The sequence below is a fragment of the Apium graveolens genome, chromosome 6, assembly GCF_009905375.1.
Source record: "Apium graveolens cultivar Ventura chromosome 6, ASM990537v1, whole genome shotgun sequence".
Lineage (NCBI taxonomy): Eukaryota > Viridiplantae > Streptophyta > Magnoliopsida > Apiales > Apiaceae > Apium > Apium graveolens.
Window position 1 is genome coordinate 102378901 of NC_133652.1, and position 27425 is coordinate 102406325.

Genomic DNA, 27425 nt, shown 5'->3' on the forward strand with positions numbered 1-27425 from the left:
GACATCTCATCTATTGCCAATGATGCAAGGGTAAGGCATTTACTTCATAGTGCAATTGACAATGTCATGTCAAACAGGATAATTGGATGCAAGACTGTAAATGAAATATGGGATGCTTTGGAGACAAGATGCCAGGGAACTGAAGCCATCAAAAAGAACATGAAGACAATACTCACACAGGAGTATGAGCACTTTGACTCAAAATCTAATGAGTCACTAACTGATTTATATGACATATTTGCCAAACTCTTGAATGATCTGTCACTGGTGGACAAGGAATATGATCTTGAAGATTCAAATCTAAAATTCCTTTTAGCTCTTCCTGAAAATTGGGATTCGAAGTCTACTACCATAAGAGACAACTATGACCTTGATGAAACTACTCTTGATGAAATTTATGGTATGCTCAAGACTCATGAACTTGAGATGGATCAAAGGAGCAAAATGCAGGGAAGAAAGTCAAAGACAGTCGCACTTAAAGCTGATGAGGAATCTCCTAAAGTGGTTATCTCAAAGAGGGGCAAATGAAAGACTTTCATCATACAGTCTGATTCAGAGTCATCATATTCTGATGATGATGATTCAGAATCTGAAAATTTATTTGAAGTGGATGTTGATGCAGAGATGATGCAACTGTGTGCTCTTATGGTGAAGGGTATCACAAAGATAGCCTACAAGAAATTAAGAAAGGGTAAGAAGTTTTCCAGGTAATGTGGAAGTTCTGAAAAGAAAGGGTTCAGAAAGACTGAAGGCAAAGGAGGAAAGTCTGACAAAGGAGACAACTCAAATGTCAAATGCTACATTGTGGTGAAAGAGGCCACATCTCTCCTGACTGAAAGAAAGGAAAAGGTGATAAAGACCAGGCACTTATCACAAAGAAGAAAAACTGGGCAGACACTTTAGATTCTGAAGAAGAGGTGAACTATGCTTTGATGGCAAATGCTGATAGCAGTTCTGATACAGCTGAATTAAAGGTACCTCAATCAACTCTTGATTCTCATACTGATGATATTTCCGAGCTAAGATTATATCTTAAAACCATGTTCATTAGTTTTAGAGATCAGACTTTAACAAATGAAAGATTAACATCTGAAAGTCTTGCTCTTAGAAACAGAAATGACTTCTTAAAAAAAGAGTTAGTTATGTTCCATCAAACTCAGAAAGAAAGAGATGAGGCTTTGTATGTTAGAGATGAAGTGCTAAAATTGAATAAATCTCTTAAATCTGAACTGGAAAAGGAAAAAGAAATAATCAAAACTTGGACTAACTCTGGAAGAACAACTCAGAAAATCTTAGAAAATGGAAATTGGAAAGAAGGACTACGTTACCTAGATGATAAAGAAGAAAAGGAAACCGTGCCATCTAAACCAAACTTTACCAAGAAAGCTGAAAAGCCTAAAAATTAATCCTATCAAGTTTGCGTCAAATACTGACAAGTCAAAATATGAAATGATGAAAGACTCTAAAACAGAAGTCAAAGAAAAGTCAACTTCTGACAAATTAAAACATGATAAACCAACTATGGTAAATGTTGGCTTAATGACAAAGAAGCAGGTTAAGTATAAGCTGAAAGAGATTAAAAATGTGAACAAGGTCAAGAAAGCTAGGAAAAATAGGGATGGAAAGGAAGGTGTGAATAAAAGCAATAATTATATGTCTGTTCCTAATGCTCCTATAAAGAAATGCTATAATTATGGAAACTCTAACCATTTTGCTTCTTTTTATAGGAAAAATAAAGATATAAACTCTTTACCTCCTAGATCTGGAGTTAAGAGTCAGTCTGTTAGGTTTAAACCATAAAATCCTTGTTTTCATTGTGGTAGTTTATGGCATTCTATTTATACTTGTAAGGAATATCATAGTTTGTACTATGATTATTATCAAATAAAACATTCTTTAAAGAAAGTTAGTGTAATTCCTTCTAGTGTAAGTTCTGATGCAAAGTCTGATATAAAGTCTGATAAAAAGCATGTTAGCATAAACTCTGAAACTAAATCCGCTGCAAATGCTAACAAAATTAAAAAAACCAAAGGATTCAAGCAAGTCTGGGTCCTTAAAACTAACCAATAGTGGTCTTTGTGATTGCAGGGCAACAGGAAAAATATCCTGGTTCTGGACAGTGGATGTTCAGGACATATGACTGGAAATAAAGCCCTGCTATCAGACTTTGTGGAGAAAGCTAGCCCATGAGTTTTTTATGCAGATGGCAACATGGGAAAGACTCTGGGATATGGCAATATTAATCTTGGGAATGTCATAATTGAAGCAGTAGCTCTTGTTTCAAAACTTAAACACAATCTGCTAAGTGTGAGTCAAATCTGTGACACAGGTTATCATGTGGATTTCTTTGAAGAACACTGTGAAGTTGTAAGTAATTCTACAGGAAAAGTGGTTCTGAAAGGTTACAGACATGGTAACATATATGAAGCCAGACTTTCAACAAATTTTGATGGTTCTGCAATCTGTCTGTTAAGCAGAGCATCAATTGAAGAAAGATGGAATTGACACAAAAGATTCTCTCATTTAAATTTCAACAACATAAATGAGCTAGTAAAGAAAGATCTTGTGAGAGGACTGCCAAAATCAGTATTTGCTCCTGATGGTCTTTGTGACTCATGTCAAAAGGCAAAACAAAGAAAATCCTCATTCAAGAGCAAAACTGAATCCTCAATTCTTGAGCCTTATCACTTACTGCATGTTGATCTATTTGGTCCAGTCAATGTCATGTCCATTGCAAAGAAGAAATATGCTATGGTTATAGTGGACGAGTTCACAAGATACACTTTGGTGTATTTCTTGCACAAGAAGAATGAAACTGCATCTACTCTAACTGATCATGTCAGACAGCTGGATAAGTTAGTCAAAAATTCTGTTAAAATAATAAGAAGTGATAATGGCACTGAGTTCAAGAATTCAATCATGGAAGAGTTCTGCAAAGAGCATGGAATAAATCAGGAATTTTCTGCACCTAGAACTCCACAGCAGAATAGAGTTGTAGAAAGAAAGAACAAGACTCTTATTGAAGCTGCATGAACTATGCTTGATGAAGCATGTACAGACTGCTTGTTTTACACAGAATGCTACACTCATAAACAAGCATGGAAAAACACCATTTGAGATGGTGAAGAAAAAGAAGTCAAATATGAAATACTTTCATATATTTGGATGCAAGTGTTTTGTTTTTAAGACTCATCCTGAGCAGCTGTCAAAATTTGATCTAAAAGCTAATGAACGAATTTTGGTTGGATATCCACTTTCCACAAAAGCCTTCAGAGTCTACAATTTAAGAACAAGGGTTGTCATGGAATCTATCAATGTATCTTTTGATGATAAAAAGACTTGAAGATTTCAATGATCATGATCAGCTGAGATTTGAAAATGAAGATGTAAATTCTGATGAGCTATATCCTGATCCTATAAGTTCTGACAAGTTAAATTCTATGTCATTGAAATTGTGGTAACTACTCCAAGGGAAAATATACCTGTTCAGGGGGAGCAAGATAATGATCCTACCACATCTCAAGACTCTCAAGAAATATCAGAACCAGTCACTGGCTCTTCAAGTTCTGATTCAGCAAGTTCTGATGAGCCAAATTCTGATAATTTTGGAAACTCTAATTCTTCAATTCCTGAAGGATCCAACTCAAATTCTGGAATCTCAGAGAGCATAACTTCATGGGGAGCATCAGAAAATGCTGATGGAGACAGCATGGATCATGGGGGATGTTAGGTCACACAACACTATAGAAGGGGGTTGAATATAGTGTTTATATAATCAAATCGATTTAGAACACAAGTATGTAACAGTAATCAAGTATGTTCAATATAATAAACTCTGTTACAATAGAACAGTTGTTCTCTCTCAGTGATGAACAATATCACTAAGAGCTGCTAGGTTACAATATATAATCTTTCTCGTGAATGATAACGCATATAGTGTAAACCCTAAGCTGTGTTTATATAGTACACAGCTACAAGATATCTTCTAATTGATATAGAATATAATTCTATCTCCTAATATATATCAATCTGATATTATCTTCTACAAGTCTTCTAGCTGTCCAACTCTTCATGTATATCTTCTATTGCTTTAGTCATGGTCATTTCCTGTAAATCAGCTGCATTCCTTATCTGAAGTACCCGCACTTAAGTCCTGATATAAATCTTGGCGGCCTTAAGTTCTGATATAAGCTCTGACTTCAGTAAGTTCTGATTTTCAGTAAGTCCTGATATTAAGTTCTGAAACTAAACACAACAGATTAGACATGACATCACAAATATATCTAACAATCTCCCCCAACTTGTAAATTATGAAAAATATACAAGTTAATAGATTTGATGATGTCAAAAACATTTAAGTACAAATGCAATGAGAGTTTATTTAGATAACTAACTACAACTTACAGTCCTTGTAGCTTTTACCAATTTTACTGAATCAATCTGAATCCAAAGTGATTCTTGACAAAGTTTGATATCAGCTTATCTTCTGCATTCGTCAGGACTTGAGTTAATGTAGGATTGACTTGCTTCAATTCTTCATCTTGACTTCCAATCTGGTAGATTACAGTCCTAAGTGCTGAGATGTGATTTCTTTCCAATCCATCACCAAGTCTGATTACTCTTGGATGAGATGAGTCTTCATTATAGCACAGACATTTCTCTTTTAGAATAACTTCAAGTTTAGCAGAATCCTTCTTCATTGGAATTTCAATTCCATCATCTTCAACTATATTTGGAATGAATTCTGTAACCCTTGATCCAGAGATTCTGGCTTTATCCCTTATTATCTTCATTATAAAATTTGACCATCTCCTGGTAATCTCAGACTTTATCTCCAAAAGATAATGAAAGAATTGAAGTTCTTTCAGAGATTTATTCAACACATCTGATTCTGACATTCTGTAAGTTCTTCCATCTTCAAGAAACAGAATTAGCTTTTCTTTGACATTACTTTTATCATGAGCATCCAGTACCACTTGAACAGATATAACCTTGTCAAGGTGTTTCTGTATAACTTCTTCAAGAGGTTTGTCAGTCAATAAGAATGGATCTCTAGTAAGTACTTCAACTCTTGTCTTGGTCTTGGCTTCTTCAGAACCTAATCTTGCTCTGTCTCTTGCTTCTCTGGCTTTCAATCTAACAGTCATGAAATCATATAGCAGTTGACTTTTCTTAGGATCTGATGGACTAACATTTTTCTATAAGAGTTTTCTCTTATCAGTAACTGTCATTTTGTTCAAATCAACTTGAGCTTTGTCAGAGGTTGATGTCTTGATGACTTGATCAGGATTTGCTATTTATTCTGTAGCTTGTTGTTCTTCACTCTGAACAACTTGAGATATGTCAGAGGTTGTCTTAGATTCTTTTGTTATCTTCCTTCTTTTAAGAGTTTCAACAGTTTCATCTTCAGCAGCTGTATCATCAAAAACTTGAACCATTTTGCACACTGGTTTTATCAGGATTTGAGGAATCTTTATCTCCTGTGTCTTTGTCGGTTCATCAATCTTTCCTTTCCCTTTTGCCTTGGGATCAATTTCAACTTGTGATCTTGTCTTGAGCTTTGAAGCCTCAAAGCTTTCCTTGATCACAATGCTTTTTGCCTTAGGCCTTGGTGGTTTCTTTGCATTAGAAGCTTTAGACTTAATATTTATCTTCTCAGCTGCAAATCTAGCTTCTTCCTCCTTTATAGTCTCTAAATCCATTCCAGGATTATGCTTGAGAAATAATCTTCTAGCAATCTCTTCATCAAGTGTCTGAATCTTGGGATCTTTATAATAGACTGTAGTTTCCCTTCCCTTAAGCTTCAGAGTTTGTAAAAACTTCTGAGAGTCTTGACTTCCTCCTTGAATGAGAATATCAGAACTTGATATCAGATTTTGATTATTAGAACTTGCTTTTAGAACTTGAGCATTTACAGCTTCAGAACTTGCCTTCTTCTATGTAGAAGATTTGCTAGAATCAGAAATTAGTTTCCTTGAAGAAACTTTGTTGCTTTACCCTTGACCTTGACCCTTGCCCTTGTTAGGGTTTCCCTGGTTCTTCAGTACTTGACTAGTTGAGCATTTGGACTTCACTACCTTCTCCCCCTTTTTGGCATCATCTGGTAGGAGTAGAGATAGAAGAAGTTCTACTGAAGATTGGATTTCATTCAGTTGAGCTTGTTGAGAGGCTTGATCCTGCAGGACCTCAGTCAGTTGGGCCTGTTGCTTTTCTTGAACTTTCTCAATAGCCTCTAATTTCTCATGAATAGGTCTGATAAACCTGTTCTTGTCCAGCTTGAGTATCAGGTCCAGCTTATCAGCATTTTCCTATAGTTTATCAACCTTGGCATGAGTAATCGAGTGTTGACCTTGAAGGGATTTAGTACTGAGAGTTGTGACTTTAAGTTGAGCTTTGAAGTCAGAGTTTGTCAACAACTCATCAGCTTTTGTAATATGATCTGACAGTACTTTTGATCTTGGAATGAAATCAGATTCATTCCACTTCATGGTCCATTCAACTCCTCTGTGAGTTTCTTCCCATAGAACATGGGCTTCTTTTTCAACATATTTCAACAGTTCCTCCTTTCCAAGAATTGGAGCTGGAGTGTTAACTGGAGCTGACTCTCCAGAACTTACAAGAAACTCATCATCTTCTGACAACACAAAAGTGTGTGTGGCTGTAGGAGATTCTGGTACAACTTCATCTATTTCCACATCCAGAATTGGAGTGTTGGGGACTTCAGCATTTATTGGAGAAACGGGTGGAGTTGTCACTTGTCCTTGTGGTGCATCCAGAAATAGGACAGATGGAATGATCAGCCTATGAATGTCAATTTCAGGACTTAATCCTGAATCTTCAACTTGAACATTTTCTTTTATTGGAGAGACAGGAGGTGTGATCACTGTGTCTGAAACAGTGTCTTTAGCTTTAGGTGGAGGTGGCAAAGCTTCAATGAATATTGGTCCTGTTAAGATCAGAGATTCCTGATCCCCTTCCTCAGCTTCTTGAGCATCCTCATAGTGAGGTTGTGCCATATGCCTTCCTGCTCTCATTTTCTTTGATCTTCTGGATGGTGGAGGAGTTGCTTGAGTAGCATCAGAACTTGAAGTTCTTTTCCTCTTTAAAATACCAGAATCTTCAGCTTCAGTTTCCTTCTGAGAAATATCTTTTTCAGCTGCTACCTCCTTCTAAAAAATTTCTTTTTCAGCTTCTATTGGCACAGGTTCTGATGCATGAACCTGGACTTACTCCTCTTCATCAGTTTCATCCCTAAGAATCATCCTTCTTCTCCTTGGTGGATATTTAGGAACATATTTTGCTCTTGAAGGTTTGGGTCTAGATGTTGTAGCAGATGGTTGTGGTTGAGAGGATTGTGCAGGTTCGAAATAAATTCTGATGGTAGGCTGTGGTTGTGGTTGACAAGTTTGAGCTGGTTGAGTATTGGTTGTAGGTGCTGATGGAGGTTGAGAGGGTGCAACTTCAGGAAATTTGAGTGTGTATGTGTTGGGGTCAGAGTTTACTAAGAACTGTTTTACTGAATCAGGAATTTGAAGGGGTCTTAGTATCTCTTTCTTATTATCATTAGATAACAAGTCTGTGAAGGCCCTTTTAGCAAGTTTAAAAGGTTGAAGTGTCTCACTATAGTTTTGAGGCTTATCAGGACAACAAAAAACTGTAAATTAATTGACAAAATCAAGAAAAGTACACAGTATTTTGGTCCTCATTCATCCGATCCCCAATAAAACCAAGAATAGCAGTAGCATAATCAAAGTGAGTTTGATTTAGAAGTGCATACCCTATTTGCTGACTTAGAATGGGAATGACATCAAAGTTTGATCCTTTGTTGGCAAAAGCTCTGGTAATGCAGTCAAAGAAAAAACTCCACTCCCTTCGAATGTATGGCCTCTTCAGTTGTCCCAACTTGGACAAACCTTTCTCATAGGCAAGATTGGCCATCATACCCTTTAGAAGTGGCTCCTCAATCTGAACATTAAAAGTGCAATTTTCTGGTAAGTGCAAAGCCTGTCGAACTGTTGACAATGTTACCAGATGCTCTTCTTCCCCTGTTGTGAAAATGATACTTGGGGACTCAGCCTCACCACCATCATCATAAATACCAGTCCTCCAAAACTCCATTATTTGAGTTCCTGAGAGTAATTGTAGTTGGGTCAGAGCATACCCAATCTCACTTCGAGCCAGAAAGTCTTGAACAAAATGAAGATCTGATGGAGCATCATCCTTGCTGAGAATAGCCATGTAGTTATTGGGGAAGAACTTGGCTCCATTAAAGATGATGTCCTTGGGTGCCATTTCTGTAAGAAATTAAGTGAAAGTTGTGTGTACGAAAGGTGTTTGTTAAAATTCCTATAAGAAATAGCTTTAGAGAATATTAGAGAGTGAGAGAGAATAAGAGAGATTAGAAAATAAGAATAGTAGGTAAAAAATTGTAAAATCTTTTAACTCTCTTATTGATACACTCCACGTGACAACGGTCATTTTTGTGAAGCAGAACAAACCTTTTACACCTGGAAGCATGGAAACAGTCAAAAAAGTAATGAGTGGGCACGGTAAACGTGTAGTAATTATTGCTCACATGCTGTTACCAAAACAAACACGCAACCCATTAACCAAATGATTATCACTGTTTTTATCTCACTTAATTATTTTCTGACAAAATATAACTGTTACAGTAATACTAAAAAATAAGCCAAGTAATTAAATAATGCCACGTAAGCATCAGAGTTTCCATCAGGACTTGCATCAGAACTTGAGTATTATCAGAATTTAACGGTCATCAGAAAATGGCTTCTGTACTCAAAAAGTGAATGACTGTATTTGTGATTCTTCACACAAATACTCACTGGTTTTGTCATATTTTAATCATCAGAACCTTCATCAGAACTTGTCCTCAGAATTTATGCAAATAATACTTAACTGTTTGTCAAAAACAACTTAATCACCAAAGTAATTTTCATCATTCATATGGAGTGAGAGTGTGTGCATTTGCAAATGATCAGATAATGATTAAAGTCTGATAAACTTTAGTATATCTTATAAATAAGGCATAACTAAGAAAAATGCTTAAAATATGTCTTTAATTTTAAAGTCTACTATAGAATAAATTTATGCAAGAGTCCACCTCAACTGTTTGTGCTCATTTTATGCATCTTTTGACATTCTTTTTACAGTGGCTTCTCAGTGTAAATGAGTCACAACTGCTATCAGAATTTATGCTATTATCAGAGTATTTCTCCAGTAATCAGAGAATATGAAAAGTCACCAAGAAAAATTTATTTGCTTTTCTAATGTATATAACTTAATACCAGCAATGCACTTGGGTCTTCCCTTTCATATATTTACTCTAGATCTCGAAGGAGTACCTGACTTCACTTTTTCTTTTCTTTTGTTTTCTTCAGATAAGTGAGGCTTATCAAGCATGTAGTTCATCCTTAAGATTTACTGACATCAGAATTTGACAGATAAGAAACAATAAACTAGTTTGTGACTTAGTAATAAGATACACAAAGTAAATTTGACTAAGATCAAAATCAGAGTTTTCTTGTGTTATGGATTTCCACATAAACAACTAATTCAAACATGGGATACACAGTTTTTTAAAGACTACTAAGTCAACATCTAACAAATAATCCTCATTGGAGTTAATAGTCACAAAACTTTCAAAACACTATCAGAGTATATAGAATCACATCAGATAACAATCAGTATTTAATATATTATAATTTAAGCACATATTACATGGAGATAAAACAATTTGTAACCACTGATCATAAAGTCTGATACATGAGAACAAAAACTAAACAGATTCTGAGAAAAAACCTGAAACCATTCCAAGTTTATTTACCAGTCTTGTAAAAGTAGCTTCACATAGTGGTTTTGTGAAGATATCTGCTAGTTATTGATCTGTTGGAACAAAATGCAATTCCACTGTACCTTCCATCACATGTTCTGTTATAAAATGGTACCTAATGCTGATGTGCTTTGTCATTGAGTGTTGAACTGGATTACATGTCATAGCAATATCACTTTGATTATCACAATAAATGGGTATTTTAGAATATTCTAACCCATAGTCCAGTAACTGATTCTTCATCCAAAGAATCTGTGCACAACAACTTCCTGTAGCAATATATTCTGCTTCTGCAGTTGATGTGGAAATTGATTTCTTTTTCTTGCTAAACCAAGAGACCAATCTGCCTCCAAGAAATTGGCAGCTTCCACTTGTGCTTTTCCTGTGTATTTTGTATCCTGCAAAATCTGCATCTGAGTAACCTATTAGCTTAAAATCTAATTCCCTAGGATACCACAATCCTAGATCAGCTATACCCTTTAGGTACTTGAAAATTCTTTTCACAGCTATTAGATGAGGTTCTCTTGGATCTACTTGAAATCTTGCACAAAGACAGGTAGCATACATGATATCAGGTCTACTTATAGTTAAATAGAGTAAAGAGCCAATCATACCTCTGTAGTTAGTAATATCTACTGATGCTCCAGCATCTTTATCTAACTTGGTTGCAGTGGCTATGGGAGTGGATGCAGTTGAACAGTCTTACATTCCAAATTTCTTGAGTAAATTTCTGGTGTACTTGGATTAATTTAAGAAAGTACCTTCTTCATTTTGCTTGACTTGAAGTCCCAGAAAATAGCTAAGTTCTCCCATCATACTCATTTGATATCTTGACTGCATTAGCTTTGCAAACCTTTCATAGAGTTTGGCATTTGTAGAACCAAAGATGATATCATCAACATTTATCTATGCCAAAAGTAAGTCCTTTCCATGGTTGAGGTAGAACAGAGTTTTATCAATTGTGCCTCTGGTAAATCCACATTCCAGAAGAAATTGAGCTAAAGTCTCATACCATGCTCTTCGAGCTTGCTTCAGGCCATAGAGTGCTTTATCAACTCTGTAGACATGATTAGGAAATTTTGAATCTACAAATCCTGGAGGTTGTTCAACATATACCTCTTCTTCCAATTCTCCATTGAGAAAAACACTTTTCACATCCATTTGAAAGACTTTAAAGTTCTTGTGAGCAGCATAAGCCAAAAAGATCCTTATGGCTTCCAATCTAGTAACTGGAGCAAATGTTTCATCATAGTCAATACCCTCCTGTTGAGAGTAACCTTTAGCAAACAGCCTTGCTATGTTTCTTGTAATTATGCCATCACTGTCAGTTTTGTTTCTGAACACCCATTTTGTAGCAACAATGGATCTGTCCTTTGGTCTTGGCACTAGGGTCCAGACTTTATTTCTTTCAAATTCATTTAACTCTTCCTGCATTGCTTGCACCCAATCAGCATCTTGAAGAGCTTCTTCCACTTTCTTTTGTTCAGTTTGAGATAGAAAGGAATGATAGGGACATTCATTTGATGTTGTTGTTCTAGTTTTGACACCTGCTTCAGGATCTCAAATTTTTAAGTCAGGTGTGTGTGATATAGTCCACTTCCTTGCAGATGGAAGTTGTTCTCTAGAACTGGAACCTCCCCCATGATCCATGCTATTTCCATCAGCATTTTCTGATGCTCCCCCTGAAGTTATGCTCTCTGAAATTTCAGAATTTGAGTTGGATCCTTCAGGAATTGAAGAATCAGAGTTTCTAGAATTATCAGAATTTGGCTCATCAGAACTTGATGAATCAGAACTTGAAGAGCCGGTAACAGGTTCCGATGTTTCTTGAGAGTCTTGAGATGTGGTAGGATCATTAGCCTTCTCCCCCTGAACAGGTGTATTTTCCCTTGGAGCAGTTATCACAGTTTCAATGATATCAGAATTTAACTCGTCCGAACTTACAGGATCAGGATATAGCTCATCAGAATTTACAGTATCAGAATTTATATCTTCATTTTCAAATCTCAGTTGATCATGATCATTGAAATCTTCAAGTCCAGTAATCTTTTTATCATCAAAAGATACATTGATAGATTCCATGACAACCCTTGTTTTTAAATTGTAGACTCTGAAGGCTTTTGTGGAAAGTGGATATCCAACAAAAATTCCTTCATCAGCTTTTAGATCAAATTTTGACAGCTGCTCAGGATGAGTCTTAAGAAAAAAACACTTGCATCCAAATACATGAAAATATTTCAGATTTGGCTTCTTTTTCTTCACCATCTGATATGGTGTTTTTCCATGCTTGTTTATAAGTGTAGCATTCTGTATAAAATAAGCAGTCTACACAGCTTCAGCCCAAAAATAGGTTGGTAGCTTTGCTTCATCAAGCATAGTTTTTGCAGCTTCAATAAGATTCCTGTTCTTTCTTTCTACAACTCCATTCTGCTGTGGAGTTCCAGGTGCACAAAATTCCTGCTTTATTTCATGCTCTTTGCAGAACTCTTCCATGATTGAATTCTTGAACTCAGTGCCATTATCACTTTTTATTATTTTAACAGAATCTTTGACCAACTTATCCAACTGTCTGACATGATCAGTTAGAGTAGATGCAGTTTCATTCTTCTTGTGCAAGAAATACACCCAAGTGTTTCTTGTGAACTCGTCCACTATAACCATAGCATATTTCTTCTTTGACCAAATAGATTAACATGCAGTAAGTGATAAGGCCCAAGAATTGAGGATTCAGTTTTGCTCTTGAATAAAGATTTTTTTTTGTTTTTCCTTTTGACATGAATCACGAAGACCATCAGGAGCAAATACTGATTTTGGCAGTCCTCTCACAAGATCTTTCTTTACTAGCTCATTTTTGTTGTTGAAATTTAAATGAGAGAGTCTCTTGTGCTAATTCCAGCTTTCTTCAATTGATGCTCTGCTCAACAGATGGATTGCAGAACCATCAGAACTTGTTGAAAGTCTGGTTTCATATATGTTACCATATATGTAACCTTTCAAAACCACTTTGCCTGTAGAATTACTTACAACTTCACAGTGTTCTTCAAAGAAATCCACATGATAACCTCTGTCACAGATTTAACTCACACTTAGCAAATTGTGTTTAAGTCCTGAGACAAGAGCTACTGATTTAATTATGACATTCCCAAGATTGATATTGCCATATCCCAGAGTCTTTTCCATGTTTCCATCTCCATAAGAAACTCCTGGGCCAACTTTCTCCACAAAGTCTGATAGCAGGGCTTTATTTCCAGTCATATGTCCTGAACATCCACTGTCCAGAACTAGGATGTTTTTCCTGTTGCCCTGCAACCACAAAGACCACTATTGGGTACTTTTAAGGACCCAGACTTGCTTGGATCCTTTGGCCTTTTTAAGTTTGTTAGCATTTGCAACGGATTTAGTTTCAGAGTTTATGCTAACATGCTTCTTATCAGACTTTATATCAGACTTTGCATCAGAATTTACACTAGAAGGAATTACACTAACTTTCTTCAAAGAAGGTTTTATTTGATAATAATCATAGTACAAACTATGATATTCCTTACAAGTATAAATAGAATGCCATAAAATACCACAATGAAAACAAGGATTTTGTGGTTTAAACCTAACAGACTGACTCTTAACTCCTGATCTAGGAGGTAAAGAGTTTATATCTTTATTTTTCCTGTAAAAAGAAGCAAGATAGTTAGAGTTTCCACAGTTATAGCATTTCTTTCTAGGAGCATTAGGAACAGACATATAATTATTGCTTTTATTCACACCTTCCTTTCCATTCCTATTTTTCTAGCTTCCTTTACCTTATTCACATTTCTAATCTCTTTCAGCTTATGCTTAAGATGCTTCTTTGTCATTAAACCTATGTTTACTTCAGTTGGTTTATCCTGTTTTAATTTGTCAGAAGTTTCTTTGACTTCTATTTTAGAATCATTCATCTTTTCATATTTTGACAGATCAGTTTTTGCCACAAATTTAACAGGATTTACCTTTGGCTTTTCAACTTTCTTGGTAAAGTTTGATTTAGATGACACAGTTTCCTTTTTTCTTTATCATCTAGATAACCTAGACCTTCTTTCCAATTTCTATTTTCTACGATTTTCTGAGTTGTTCATCCAGTGTTAGTCCAAGTTTTGATTATTTCCTTTTCCTTTTACAATTCAGATTTAAGAGATTTATTCAATTTTAGCATATCATCTCTAACATACAAAGCCTCATCTCTTTCTTTCTGAGTTTGATGGAAGATAACTAACTCTTTTTCTAAGTAGTCATTTCTGTTTCTAAGAGCAAGACTTTCAGATGTTAATCTTTCATTTGTTAAAGTCTAATCTCTAAAACTAATGAACATGGTTTTAAGATATAATCTTAGCTCAGAAATATCATCAGTATGAAAAGCAAGAGCTGATTGAGTTACCTTTAATTCAGCAGCATCAGAACTGCTATCAGCATTTGCCATTAAGGCATAGTTCACCTCCTCTTCAGAATCTGAAGTGTCTGCCCAATTTTTCTTCTTTGTGATAAGTGCCTGTCCTTTATCCCCTTTTTCTTTCTTGTAGTCAGGAGAGATGTGGCATCTTTCACCACAGTTGTAGCATTTGACATTTGAGTTGTCTCTTATGTCTGACTTTCCTCCTTTGCCTTCAGACTTTTTGAACCCTTTCTTTTCAGAACTTCCACCTTTCATTTTAAACTTCTTGTCCTTTCTGAATTTATTGTAGGCTATCTTTGTGATACCCTTCACCATATGAGCACACAGTTGCATCATCTCTGCATCAACATCCACTTCAGATAAATTTTCAGATTCTGAATCATCATCATCAGAATATGATGACTCTGAATCAGACTGTATGATGAGAGCCTTTCCTTTGCCCCTCTTTGAGACAACCACTTTAGGAGATTCCTCCGCAGCTTTAAGAGCAACTGTCTTTGACTTTCTTCCATGCCTTTTGCTCCTTTGATCCATCTCAAGTTCATAAGTCTTGAGCATACCATAAATTTCATCAAGAGTAGTTTAAGCAAGGTCATAGTTGTCTCTTATGGTAGTAGACTTCAAATCCCAATTTCCAGGAAGAGCTAAAAGGAATTTTAGATTTGAATCTTGAAGATCATATTCCTTATCCACCAGTGACAGATCATTCAAGAGTTTGACAAACTGTTAGTCCCTTAACAATATAGCAAGAATTACAAAAGGGGGGTTGAATGGAATTCTTGAACCTTTTTCTTGAAATAAAAATGTTCAACTCGATTATAGATATATTTGTTTTGATTAGCACAATGCGGAATGTAAACTTAATTGAATCAAAACATAAGGAATTAAAAACAAGAGTCTTTAAAAAATTTCTGGTGGATTTAAACAATTCCACCAGAGATATATATTATATATCGAGAGGACTCTGTGTACAGGAATGCTCACAGCTGCTTACAAATGGAACTACTGAGAATACAGGAAATGCTAATGATTCTGCTTACAAAGATTTCTCTGTTTTTGTGTTTCTCAGCTATATCGGTCATTTTTCTATTTGCTACTCTCTTGGTTTATATAATACCAAGATTATAAAGTCAAAAAGACTGAACAAATATAAAATCTAACAGTCTTAAGCTTTGCTGCTTTTCGTCCTCTATTACCCAGTTAATGGGCTTCCACAGTGTGTTTGTATACATCTCGACGGCTGTGTGTCAGCTTTCACTGTTCAACTGCTGTTTGAATTCTTCATATGATCATCCGTCGACTTTCAGAACATTCGTTGATGATTTAATTGATCATCCGTCGACTGCTATATTAAACAACCGTTGATAGTCATTTGATCATCCGTCGAAGGCTTTGTTAATCATCCGTCGGTAGCTATTTTGGCACTTGACTCTATATCACTTATGCAGAATTACAAGACATCATTTATGTACAATTAATCAACCTATTCTGCATATCTAGTTAAAGTCAACATGACTTATATGCTACTACAGATTCTATACAAAGGTGCATATATAACTGTGCTACAAACTTATTATTACATAAGCTACTCACTCGATGGATAATAAGTTAATTATCCATCGGGACTATAATGAGTTATCCGTTGGGACTATAATTCTTATCCATCGAGTGCTACATAATTTCACTAAGTAAAATCTACTTAGATGTTTTTTTATGAAATCATCAAATACACAACATATGCACAACAATCTCCCCCAATTTATGTCTACTGGAATTGTAGCCATAAATTAAGAGATACTTGATGATAACAAAACATCCTGAACATATATCTTTAAAGATAAGTAGATAGAACTGAAAGTGCTTCAATTAATTAAAATGAAAAAGGTTTGGCTCACAGTCAATTCAAGATGCTCTTCTAGCCTGAGCAGATTTTTCTAGTTCCTTGAAGGTCTGGATCTTCTTCCAAGCTTTCTGTTATTTTCTTCAATTTGATTCTGGAGCTGCTTGTGGAATTCTAGTTCATCAGATTCTGAGAGATCTAGCTTTTCTTGCATTTCCAAGAGAGTCTCATTTCTAGAGATACTCAATTGGTCTTCTAATCTGAAGAATCTTCTCACACCCTTGTCATCCATGAATTCCATCAGCCAGTGGGGCCTTAGATGCACTCTTCTTCCTGTGTATGGGATGATTAGAGTCTTTGGGAGTGCATCTTTAACTCTAACACTCCTCAGCTCTTCAATCTTCTTCAATACTAGTCTTCTTGCAGTTACATTGAACCCAAAGTTTTTCTTGAAGGATGAATAGACTTTAATCAGTACAGCTTGGCTTTCTTGAAGAATCCTGTGAAGAGGCCACTGAATCTCCCTTTCTTCTTTGTACTTGAACACCAACCTTTCAGGTAGGTTTCTGTATGCATCAATTGCCCTCACTTCATCCGGTTCATCCAGATAAAGATTTAGATCTGAAAATTATTTGATGTCACACAAGTATAAGTAGTCTCCCCTGTTGACCTTGGGTTGAGCTTTAACTACTGACTTGGATTTGAGAGGTGACAGCTTCACTTTCTTGACTGCCCTTGACTTTGTCCTTTTTGTCTTGCTAAGGATTGGTAAGTTGAAGTCAGGAATTGGTATTTTATCCCACTCTATTGGCTCATCCTTTGGCACAATAGGTTCACCAAGTATGTTCCTGTAGGGATCCACCACCCTTATGTCTTCAAATACCACAGAGGGCTTTGATGCTTGAGTTATAGCTGGAGTGGATTCCTTAGGAAATTGATCTTCCAATTCCTTGTCAACAACATCCAGTTTCCTTTTTGTTCTTCTAGCCAATTCTTTCTTCCTTGGGGATTTCTTCTGTTCTTCAATTTTTTTCTTTGATTCAGCAGCTTCAGATGGTTGAGAGGGAATTTGTTGAGAAGAGTTTACAGCCTGTAGCTTGGCCAAGATAGCAATCTGTTCTTTCTTTTGTTTAGACTTCTTTGCATCTAGAGCAGCTTGCCTCTTTTCCAGCTTTAATCTGGCTTTTTCTTCTTACTTTGCTTGAGCAAATTATGGATGTCCAGCTACCACACAAATTTCCTTTCCATTTCTGAATATCTTAGCAATTCTCCTTTTTGAAGCTGAATCAACTGGATCTTTATAGAAGACAATAGATCTTGACAGAACTTCTTTTCATCAGGCTTGGGTGTCTCATACATAATGTCCATAGGGTTCTTCCAAGATGATTTTGGATAATTTGCCCTTGGTTTAAGAATTGTTTCAGCCTTTGTAGACTTGATGCAGGAAGATTGTCCTTTTTCCAGATAGTTCATGCTCATCTCATTCACACCGATTGGCTTGACATGAGAGTGATGGATGGCTGACTGAACTGGCTCCTTGACTAGTTCAAACTTTTTCTGTATCTCCTCATCAATCTTATTCCAGTTGATCAAACTCAACTTTCCTTTTTCAGCAACTTTCAAGTTTGCTGCTGCTGCTTTAATTAGATCTATACCATCTGCAACTGTTGGCTTGGAGACTTTAATTGAAGGTAAAATTACTTTGCTGATTTGTACTTGAAGTTTCTCCCCCTCAGTTGGTCCTTTCTCCCCCTTACTTGATTCTCTCTCCCCCTTTTTGTTATCATCAAGGTGAGGAGTTAGGCCTTGTGCTTTAGCCAGTTGCATGAGAAGATTTGTCAGAGTCTGTTGATTTTGAAGAAGGATAGCCACTGAATTCTCAATAACTTGAACTCTATTTTCCAGCTTGGCTAGCTTCTTTTCAGAATTTGATTCTCTCCTCAATCTTAGTAATAGATCTTGCATGGTACCATATGGCATTACTGAATCCAGCTTCTCAGAATTGTATGTCTTCAAGTCAGCTATATCTCTTTTTAGTTCATCCACACTCATATTCTGTCTTAAGTGCTGGATCTTCATGAGATTTAGAGAGTCTAGGTGAGCTTGAAGAATAGCCTTGGTACCAGCATCTGAAGTTTCCTGAAGGGCCTTTTGAATAGCCATCACTTGCTTGACCAAAGACACATCAAATTGTCCTGGTGTAAATTCCTTTGTCCATGCCCATCCAGGTAAATTTAAAACAGAACTTGGGCCTTCATCTCCCCCTAAGTTCATGCTTCCATCCAAAGAAATAGAGTCATCATCATTAGAATTTACTCCAAATTCTTCAGATGGCTCACCAGCTTGAGAAGGCATCCTATTGACAGCAGTTTTATCTCTTTGAAGAGATTCTGAGGTGTGTACTAAATTCAAAGTCTGTTCTGCCTCCACATTGCCCTGAGCAGCTAACAATTGATAGGCTGACACAGGATGAGTAAAAGTGTCAGCATCCAAGAAAATGTTATCAATTTCAGCTTTGTAATGTTGCTGAAATTGTCTTCCCTTTTCAGCATCATCCACAATCATTGACTCACAATCATCTCTCTTTTGTTGCATCAGGGCCTCACCCTGGCTCCCCACCCTCACACCCTCACCTTCACCTACTAAGGTGGGACTCCTCTCACTCACTTTTGCCAATCCTGAATAAATGGATTGCTGAGATTCACTCTTTTCCTCTCCTTTTGCCTGGGAGCAACCCAATCTCTCACTCAATGCACTCTCCTCTCTCAGTCCTAAGAGTGACTGTATTACCACTAAATCTTCTGCACTAGAAATAATTGAAGTTTGAAGTTGTGCAGAGATACTCGACGGATAAGTGATATCCATCGGGTGAGTGGTAAAGCTATCCGACGGATAACTGCTGTTAAGCTTATCCGTCGGGATACAATCACTACTCGACGGATGAGCAATATCCATCGAGAGAGTAAAAATGAATGAGGTGGGAAGAGAAAATATTGTTGACTCTGTGTTGATTGAAGTTATTTGAGGCACAGATGTCACAATAGTATCTGAAAGAATTGGCAAGTGAGCCAACAAATCATCTAAAAAATGATGCTCACTTGCACTAGATTTTGGCTTCCCCAACAGAGTTAAAGAAGGGGAATCAGGAATTGAAGTGTTTATCATATCCACTTCTTGAGAGTTTGTTGGTGAGTATGGTGTTTCAGAGGCTTCTATTATAAGAGATTTTGGTTGTGACTCCACATTTATTGGAGCCACATCAATCTGAATTTGAGAAAGTGCAGGGACTGTGTCTTTAGCACCAGTTTGCACTGTGTGTGTGCCCTGTGCATCCCCAGTTGTTTTGGATTTCTTCTTTATTGTGTAAGTTTGGGGTGAGCTTGTGTCCCTAACCCTTTTGGCCTGTGCTCTTGGCTGAGAGCTTTGTTCAATAGCCACATCCTTTTGGGAGGATGCAGCTAGAAGTGAGCTTTTATCCTTTTTAAGCACTGCAGTTTGTTGGGAAACTGCAGTGTGGCTAGGCTGGGATTCACTCAACTCTCTAACCTTATCCTTGGGGTTTCTTTGATGTTCACCCCTTCCCTCACCTAACTGACCCTCCTTCACACTCCCCTCTTTGGCTTTGGTAGATTTTTCAACTGGTACCTTTTGAGAGATACTAGAGGGGGTTTTCTTTGACTTGGATTTGGAAATTACAGTTGTTTTGGCAGCTTTGGTAGGCAACTGTTTGGTCATTGTCACAGTTGCCATAGCTACTCCTGAACTCAAAGAAATTGAGGAGATTGGAATAGTTGAGGGTATGGATGAACTTACCTCACTTACCTGAGGTGTCTGCATTACAAGAAAGTAGAACATTGGCACATCCCTATGATGGTTGGCTCTGTTCAAATCTGCAATGATTCTTCTCTCTTGAACCCAACAAGCTAATTTGTTGTTTGGGTTCTCAAGTAAAATCTCTTGACAAAGATGGTTAGCCAATATCATGAAAAATCTAGCATAATATACATTTTCCCCCTTTTGGCTAACTCACCTAGTTTAAAACCTAACTCATACAAGACAAGGTCACTGAAATTGTAAAATTTATCTGTAACTAGCATGTATAGCATGTTAAGCATGGAAATGTTCACAGAATCAAAATTACTGATTTTTCCAGAGAAAACTTTAGTCACAACATCACACATGAAACTCCATTCCTTCCTAAGACCTAATCTTCTAATATCACTCAGCTTAGTAGTAGGAAGTGCATAATGCATGGAATTAAGCATATTGATAATATCAGTGTCAGTGTGTGGTGAAGTTACATTATCATCAGGAATTTTGGAACATGCTTTTATCACATCACTATTGATACATAACTCATTACCTTTGATAGTTAGAGTGATGGTTTTGTCAGTAGAGTTGTAAATTGCAGAGGTCCACATCTCTTCAACAACTTCACAGAAAATTGTGGGTGATTCAAGCATGGCATAACTTAACTTGCAGTTCTTCACAAAGTACATCATCTTGTGGTAGTCTTCTGATTGCTGAATACCCTTATTGACCAAAGCAGTGAAGTTGTTCTTCTCATAAATGAACCCAGTCTGAGACATAATCTTTACTACAGGTGCCATTGTTAGAGAATGAAAGCTTGAAGAGAAAGAGGATATTTGCTTGAGAGAGAATAAAATAAAAGCAGTTAAATTTGAGAATGATAAAAGAAAGTAATTGGAATGGAATAAGCTTTTATACTATCTCAAAAACCACGGATGAAAATAATAAAGAAAAGTAAATTATCCAATAGAAATTGCCTAAAATAGCAGTTTAAAAATAAACTGTAAAAATTCCACCCATTATCCGTCGTGTAATACTTACAAACTGTAAGTATACTCGATGGATAATGTTCAGGGAATTAACGGTTAAGATTTAGACAATTCGACGGATGAGGATAAACTGTTATCCGTCGAGTTTTAAAAGATTCCAGAAAAGTAATTGATTTTTATTTGTAAATAGTATATCGACGGATGACTCAACTCGATGGATAATGGTCATCCGTCGAGATGCAAATTTCGACTTAACCAAAATCTCATCCATGACTAAAAATCAGTTAAATTTCTGGCTACATTTCAACTTGCAAAATAATTCAGATAAATTCAAGAGTAATTAAGCATACCTAACTCACTTACCAACCTTGAAAAGGTGGATTCATCCAGTGGCTTGGTAAAGATATCTGCAAGTTGCTTCTCACTTGGAACAAAATGTAACTCTATAGTATCATTCATTACATGTTCCCTTATGAAATGGTACTTGATGTCTATGTGCTTTGTCCTTGAATGTTACACTGGATTTTCAGTGATGGCAATTGCACTTGTGTTATCACAAAAAATAGGAATCCTCTCAACTTGCAAACCATAGTCTAGCAATTGATTTTTCATCCATAAAATCTGTGCACAGCAACTGCCAGCAACAATATATTCAGCTTCAGCTGTAGAAGTAGAAACTGAATTTTGCTTTTTACTAAACCAGGACACAAGCTTGTTTCCTAGAAATTGACAAGTTCCTGTTGTGCTTTTTCTGTCAATTTTTGCAACCTGCATAATCTGCATCTGAATAACCAGTTAGATCAAAACCAGAATCTCTAGGATATCAAATGCCAAGTTTTGGTGTTCCCTTGAGATATCTGAAAATTCTCTTAATAGCTATCAAGTGAGACTCTCTAGGATCAGCCTGAAATCTAGCTCATAAATATGTAGCAAACATTATATCTGGCCTACTAGCTGTTAACTACAGAAGTGAGCTAACCATGCCTCTATAACTTGAAATATCCACAGACTTTTCAGTAGTGTTTAGTTCAAGCTTAGTTGCAGTGGCCATGGGAGTTTTTGCAGATGTGCAATCCATTAGATCAAACTTCTTTAAAAGATCAAAAATATATTTAGTTTGACTAATAAATATTCCATCACTAACTTGCTTAACTTGTAAACCAAGAAAGTAAGTTAGTTCTCCCATCATACTCATTTCATACTTACTTTGCATCAGTTTGGCAAACTTTTTACAAAGTTTCTCATCTGTAGAGCCAAAAATAATATCATCTACATAAATTTGAACAAGTATGCTAGAGCCATTAACATTTCTGAAAAATAAAGTTTTATCTACAGTACCTCTTGTGAAGTAATTTTCCAAAAGGAACTTGGATAAAGTGTCATACCAGGCTCTAGGTGCTTGCTTCAGTCCATAAAGTGCTTTCAGTAGATAATAGACATACTCCGGAAAATTTGGATCTTCAAAGCCAGGAGGTTGACTAACATACACTTCTTCCTCCAAATCTCCATTCAGAAAGGCACTTTTGACATCCATTTGATAGACCTTAAAATTGGCATGGGCTGCATAGGCTAAGAAGATTCTGATGGCTTTAAGTCTTGCAACAGGAGCAAATGTTTCATCAAAATCTATTCCTTCTTGCTGGAAATAGCCTTTAGCAACCAATCTGGCTTTGTTCCTTACTACTATGCCATTTTCATCCATCTTGTTTCTGAATACCCATTTGGTGTCTATTGGATTCTTTCCTTTAGGCTTGGGTACCAGTTTCCATACTTTATTCCTTTCAAATTGGTTTAGCTCCTCCTGCATAGCTAAAATTCAATCAGGATCTAACAAAGCTTCTTCTACCTTCTTTGGTTCTTCCTTTGACAGAAAGCTGCTGTATAGACATTCTTCCTGAGTTGCTCTTCTTGTTTGAACTCTAGAAGAAACATCACCAATAATCAGTTCAAAGGGGTGATCTTTTGTCCATTTCCTTGGTTGAGGTAGATTAGCTCTAGATGAAGAGACCTCAATGTTGTCTTGATGTGTGATTGAGTTTTGATTGCTAGAAACTCCCTCTGAGTTTGTGGATCTTTGATTTGAGAAAGGGGTACTTTCTATGGGTGATCTGCCTTGACTTCCTGCTCCTTTTGATAACCCGAAGGATGGTGAATTTTGAGTACCGACGGATGAGGCAGGTTGTCTACCGACGGATAACACAGATTGCCTTCCGACGAATGAAGCATTTTGCAACTCGACGGATGTTGAGTTTTGTGCTTCATTGGTGGTAGATTTGTCTGCATTATCCTTAGACACTGTTTCTTGATCACTCTCATCATCACTTTCATCACTGACCATCTCAACATTGTTGAATTTGAGGCTCTCATGGTAATCTCCATCTTTCAGTCCTTCAATCTTTTTATCATCAAACACAACATGTATAGATTCCACAACAATGTTGGTTCTTAGATTGTAGACTCTATATGCTTTACCAACAGCATATCCAACAAAAATTCCTTCATCTGCTTTAGCATCAAACTTCCCATTTTGATCTGTTTGATTTCTCAGAATATAGCATTTACAACCAAAGACATAAAGAAAGTTTAGAGTTGGCTTCTTGTTCTTGAACAATTGATAAGGAGTCATGCATCTTGCTTGATTAATCAGAGAGATGTTCTGAGTGTAGCATGCAGTGTTTACAGCTTCAGCCCAGAAATATGTTGGTAATTTTGATTCTTCAAGCACTGTCCTTGCAGCTTTAATAAGAGATCTGTTCTTTCTTTCCACTACTCCATTCTGTTGTGGAGTCCTTGCTGCTGAAAACTCATGCAAGATCCCATTTTCCTCACAAAATGCTCTCATGACATAGTTCTTGAACTCAGTTCCATTGTCACTCCTGATTCTTCTAACTTTGAAATCAGGATGATTGTTAACTTGCCTTATGTGATTGATGATGATTTCACTAGCCTCATCTTTAGACTTTAGGAAATATGTCCAAGAGAACTTTGAGAAATCATCTACAATTACTAGGCAAAATCTTTTCTTTGAAATTGATAATACATTGACTGGTCCAAACAAATCCATGTGAAGCAGTTGCAGAGGCTCTTCAATTGCTGAATCAAGTTTCTTCCTGAATGATGCTTTGATCTGCTTCCCTTTTTGGCAGACATCACACAGTCCATCCTTTGTAAACTCCACTAGAGGAATGCCTCTTACTAGTTCTTTCTTTACCAGCTCATTCATGGTCTTGAAGTTTAAATGGGATAGCTTCTTGTGCCATAGCCAACTTTCATCTTGACTTGCTTTACTGAGAAGACAAGTTACAGATTCTACTTTAGTTGAGTTGAAGTCAGCTAGGTACATATTTCCTCTTCTCACACCAGTGAGAACCACTTTGTTGTTTTGATTGTTAGTAACAACACAGGCTTCTTTATTGAAGGTTACTGAGTTGCCTTTATCACAAAGCTGGCTGATACTCAACAGATTGTGTTTGAGACCATCCACTAAGGCAACCTCTTCAATGATGACATTATCCTTTGAAATCAAGCCATATCCCACAGTATAACCTTTGCTGTCATCTCCAAAAGTGATACTTGGGCCAGCTCTCTCCTTAAACTCTGTGAGCAAGGTAGAATCACCAGTCATTTGTCTTGAACAACCACTATCCAAGTACCAAAGATTCCTTCTGTTTCCCTGCACACATCAAAATCAAATAAGTTGATTTTAGTACCCAAGTTTCCTTGGGTCCTGCCTTGTTAGCTTTCTTCTTCTGTTTCTTAGGTCTTATCTCATTTGACTTAGGAATTTCAGATTCTTCCTTAGTCAATTGGGTTGTACCTTTGAAACCATTAAATGTAACAGAATTATCATGCATGTTATGACTAACAGGAAATGGCATGCTTGGTGTAAACATGTTATTCCAGTAAGGGATGCTAAATGGCATTTGAGGCATACTGTATGCAACATAATATGGATTAGGTGCAAATGGCATATTAGCAAACTGTGCATTCATATTCTATGTAGGCATAACATTAACAGGCATGGGAGGCATGGCATTCATGTTAGAAAATTGAGGCTGAACAGACATGGGAGTAGGCATGGCAGATTTGCAATTAACAGACAAATGATTTACACTACCACACTTGACACAGATTTTTCTAGGAGCATATTTATCAGGTGTGTAATTATTGTGTTTGTTAATCCCTACTTTACCATTCCTATTATTTTTCCTTTTAGTATCTGTTTTTACCTCTATTTTCTCAAGTCTGTCACTTAACTGTTTGACAGTCATGTGACCAACATTAGCCTTTTTCCCTTTCTTAGCTTGACTTAACTCTCCTGAAACAAAGTTCTTGGAAACAGACCCATACTTATCATTTAGCTTGATTAATTTGGCTTTGCTAATGGGTGTGCTTACAGCCGACGGATGAGGATTTTTATCATTCGACGGATAACACTTTTTGTTATCCGACGGATAGTCCTCATCATCCGTCGAGTCTACATCTGTCAGCAACCCATCTACCAAAATAGGTTCTAGTTTCTCTTTATTCTTTTTCCAGGCTTCATCACAAAAAGACTCAATTCCTTGAACTTTGGTGATTTGAGCATGAACATCCCTGGATGTTTTCCATGCTTTAATCACCTCTTGTTCACGCTCGAGCTGCTTCTTCAAAATTTCTTCCTTTTTCAAGGACTCAGTTAATTCCTCCTTGGCAATCTTACACTCAATTTTTAGTTTCTCAAACTCAACAAACTGAGACTCAAGCACATTATTCCTCTCACTTAAAAACAAGTTGTTTTCTTTGATTTTAGCATTTTCTTTAGTGAGAGACTTAAGTGTAACACGTAAATGATACAATTCTGTAGACATGTCATTTATGGCATCATTACACTCAGCTTTAGATAAATGTGCAAGGTTTGTAGTGATTACCTGATTGCTTGAGGAACTTGTCTCTGTTTCATCAGACTTGGCCATTAGGGCTAGATTGACATAGCTGACATCTTCATCTTCATCCAAACCATCAGCTGCCCAGTCATTCTCTTGTGTAATAAAAGCCCTTTCCTTTTGTTTGAGTAGATCAAAGTATTTTTGCTTATAATCCACAGACTCAAACCTTTTCTTACTGGAATATGACTTTCTACACTCATTTGCAAAATGCCCTGCCAAGCCACATTTGAAACATTTGAATTTTGACTTATCCACCATGTTTCTATTTGGCTTGGCTGCTCCAAAGTTCTTCTTGAACTTGAGCTTGACAAATCTTCTTGAAAGAAATGCTAGGTGCTCATCAATGTCCTCCATGTCATCGTGACTCAATGAATCTTCACTTTCTGCAGCTAGCCCCTTACCCTTATTCTCACAGAGCTTTGAAGTTGATTCTACAGCTTCCATCTTCACTTCCTTCTCCTTTTCCAGATCAACAACTAGTGCAATGGATCTTCCTTTCTTCTTTCCTCTCTCCATTCTTTCATCCTGCTCTATCTCAAGCTCATAGGCCTTCAGAATGCCATACAGTCTCTCCAAAGTAAACTCCTTATAATCTTGTGAGTTTCTCAATACGACTGTCATTGGTTTCCATTCCTTTGGAAGAGATCTGAGAAATTTCAGATTGGAGTCTTTAGTCTGATAGACTCTTCCATGCAACTTAAGAGCATTTAGTAGTTTTTGGAATCTACTAAAAATGTCAGTGAGTGACTCACTTTCTTTATTGTGAAAATGCTCATATTGCTGAATCAGGAGCTGCATTTTATTTTCTCTTACTTGCTCTGTGCCATCACAAATTATCTGTATTGTGTCCCAAATTTCCTTGGCAGTTTTACAGTTGATGATGTTATCAAACATGTCTGCATCAACACCATTGAACATAATGTTCATGGCCTTTTTATCTTTCCTGACTTGTTCAATGTCAGGATCAGACCATTCATGCCTTGGCTTTGGAACAGATGGCTCGTTTCCTGTTGTAGCTCTCATTGGAACATGAGGGCCTCTTTCTATGCAGTCCACATAGGCCTCATCTTGCAAAAGTATATGAAGATGCATCTTTACCTTCCAATGATGGTAATTATCTTTATCAAGAAAAGGAATCTTGACTCCAACATCTTTCTTGTTCATCTTGCTGAATTGTTTTGATCTTTAAACTCTTTGTAAATTAAGAGCTTGCTCTGATACCAATTGTTAGTCCCTTAACAATATAGCAAGAATTACAAAAGGGGGGTTGAATGGAATTCTTGAACCTTTTTCTTGAAATAAAAATGTTCAACTCGATTATAGATATATTTGTTTTGATTAGCACAATGCGGAATGTAAACTTAATTGAATCAAAACATAAGTAATTAAAAACAAGAGTCTTTAAAAACTTTCTGGTGGATTTAAACAATTCCACCAGATATATATTATATATCGAGAGGACTCTGTGTGCAGGAATGCTCACAGTTCTTACAAATGGAACTACTGAGAATACAAGAAATGCTAATGATTCTGCTTACAAAGATTTCTCTGTTTTTGTGTTTCTCAGCTATATCAGTCATTTTTA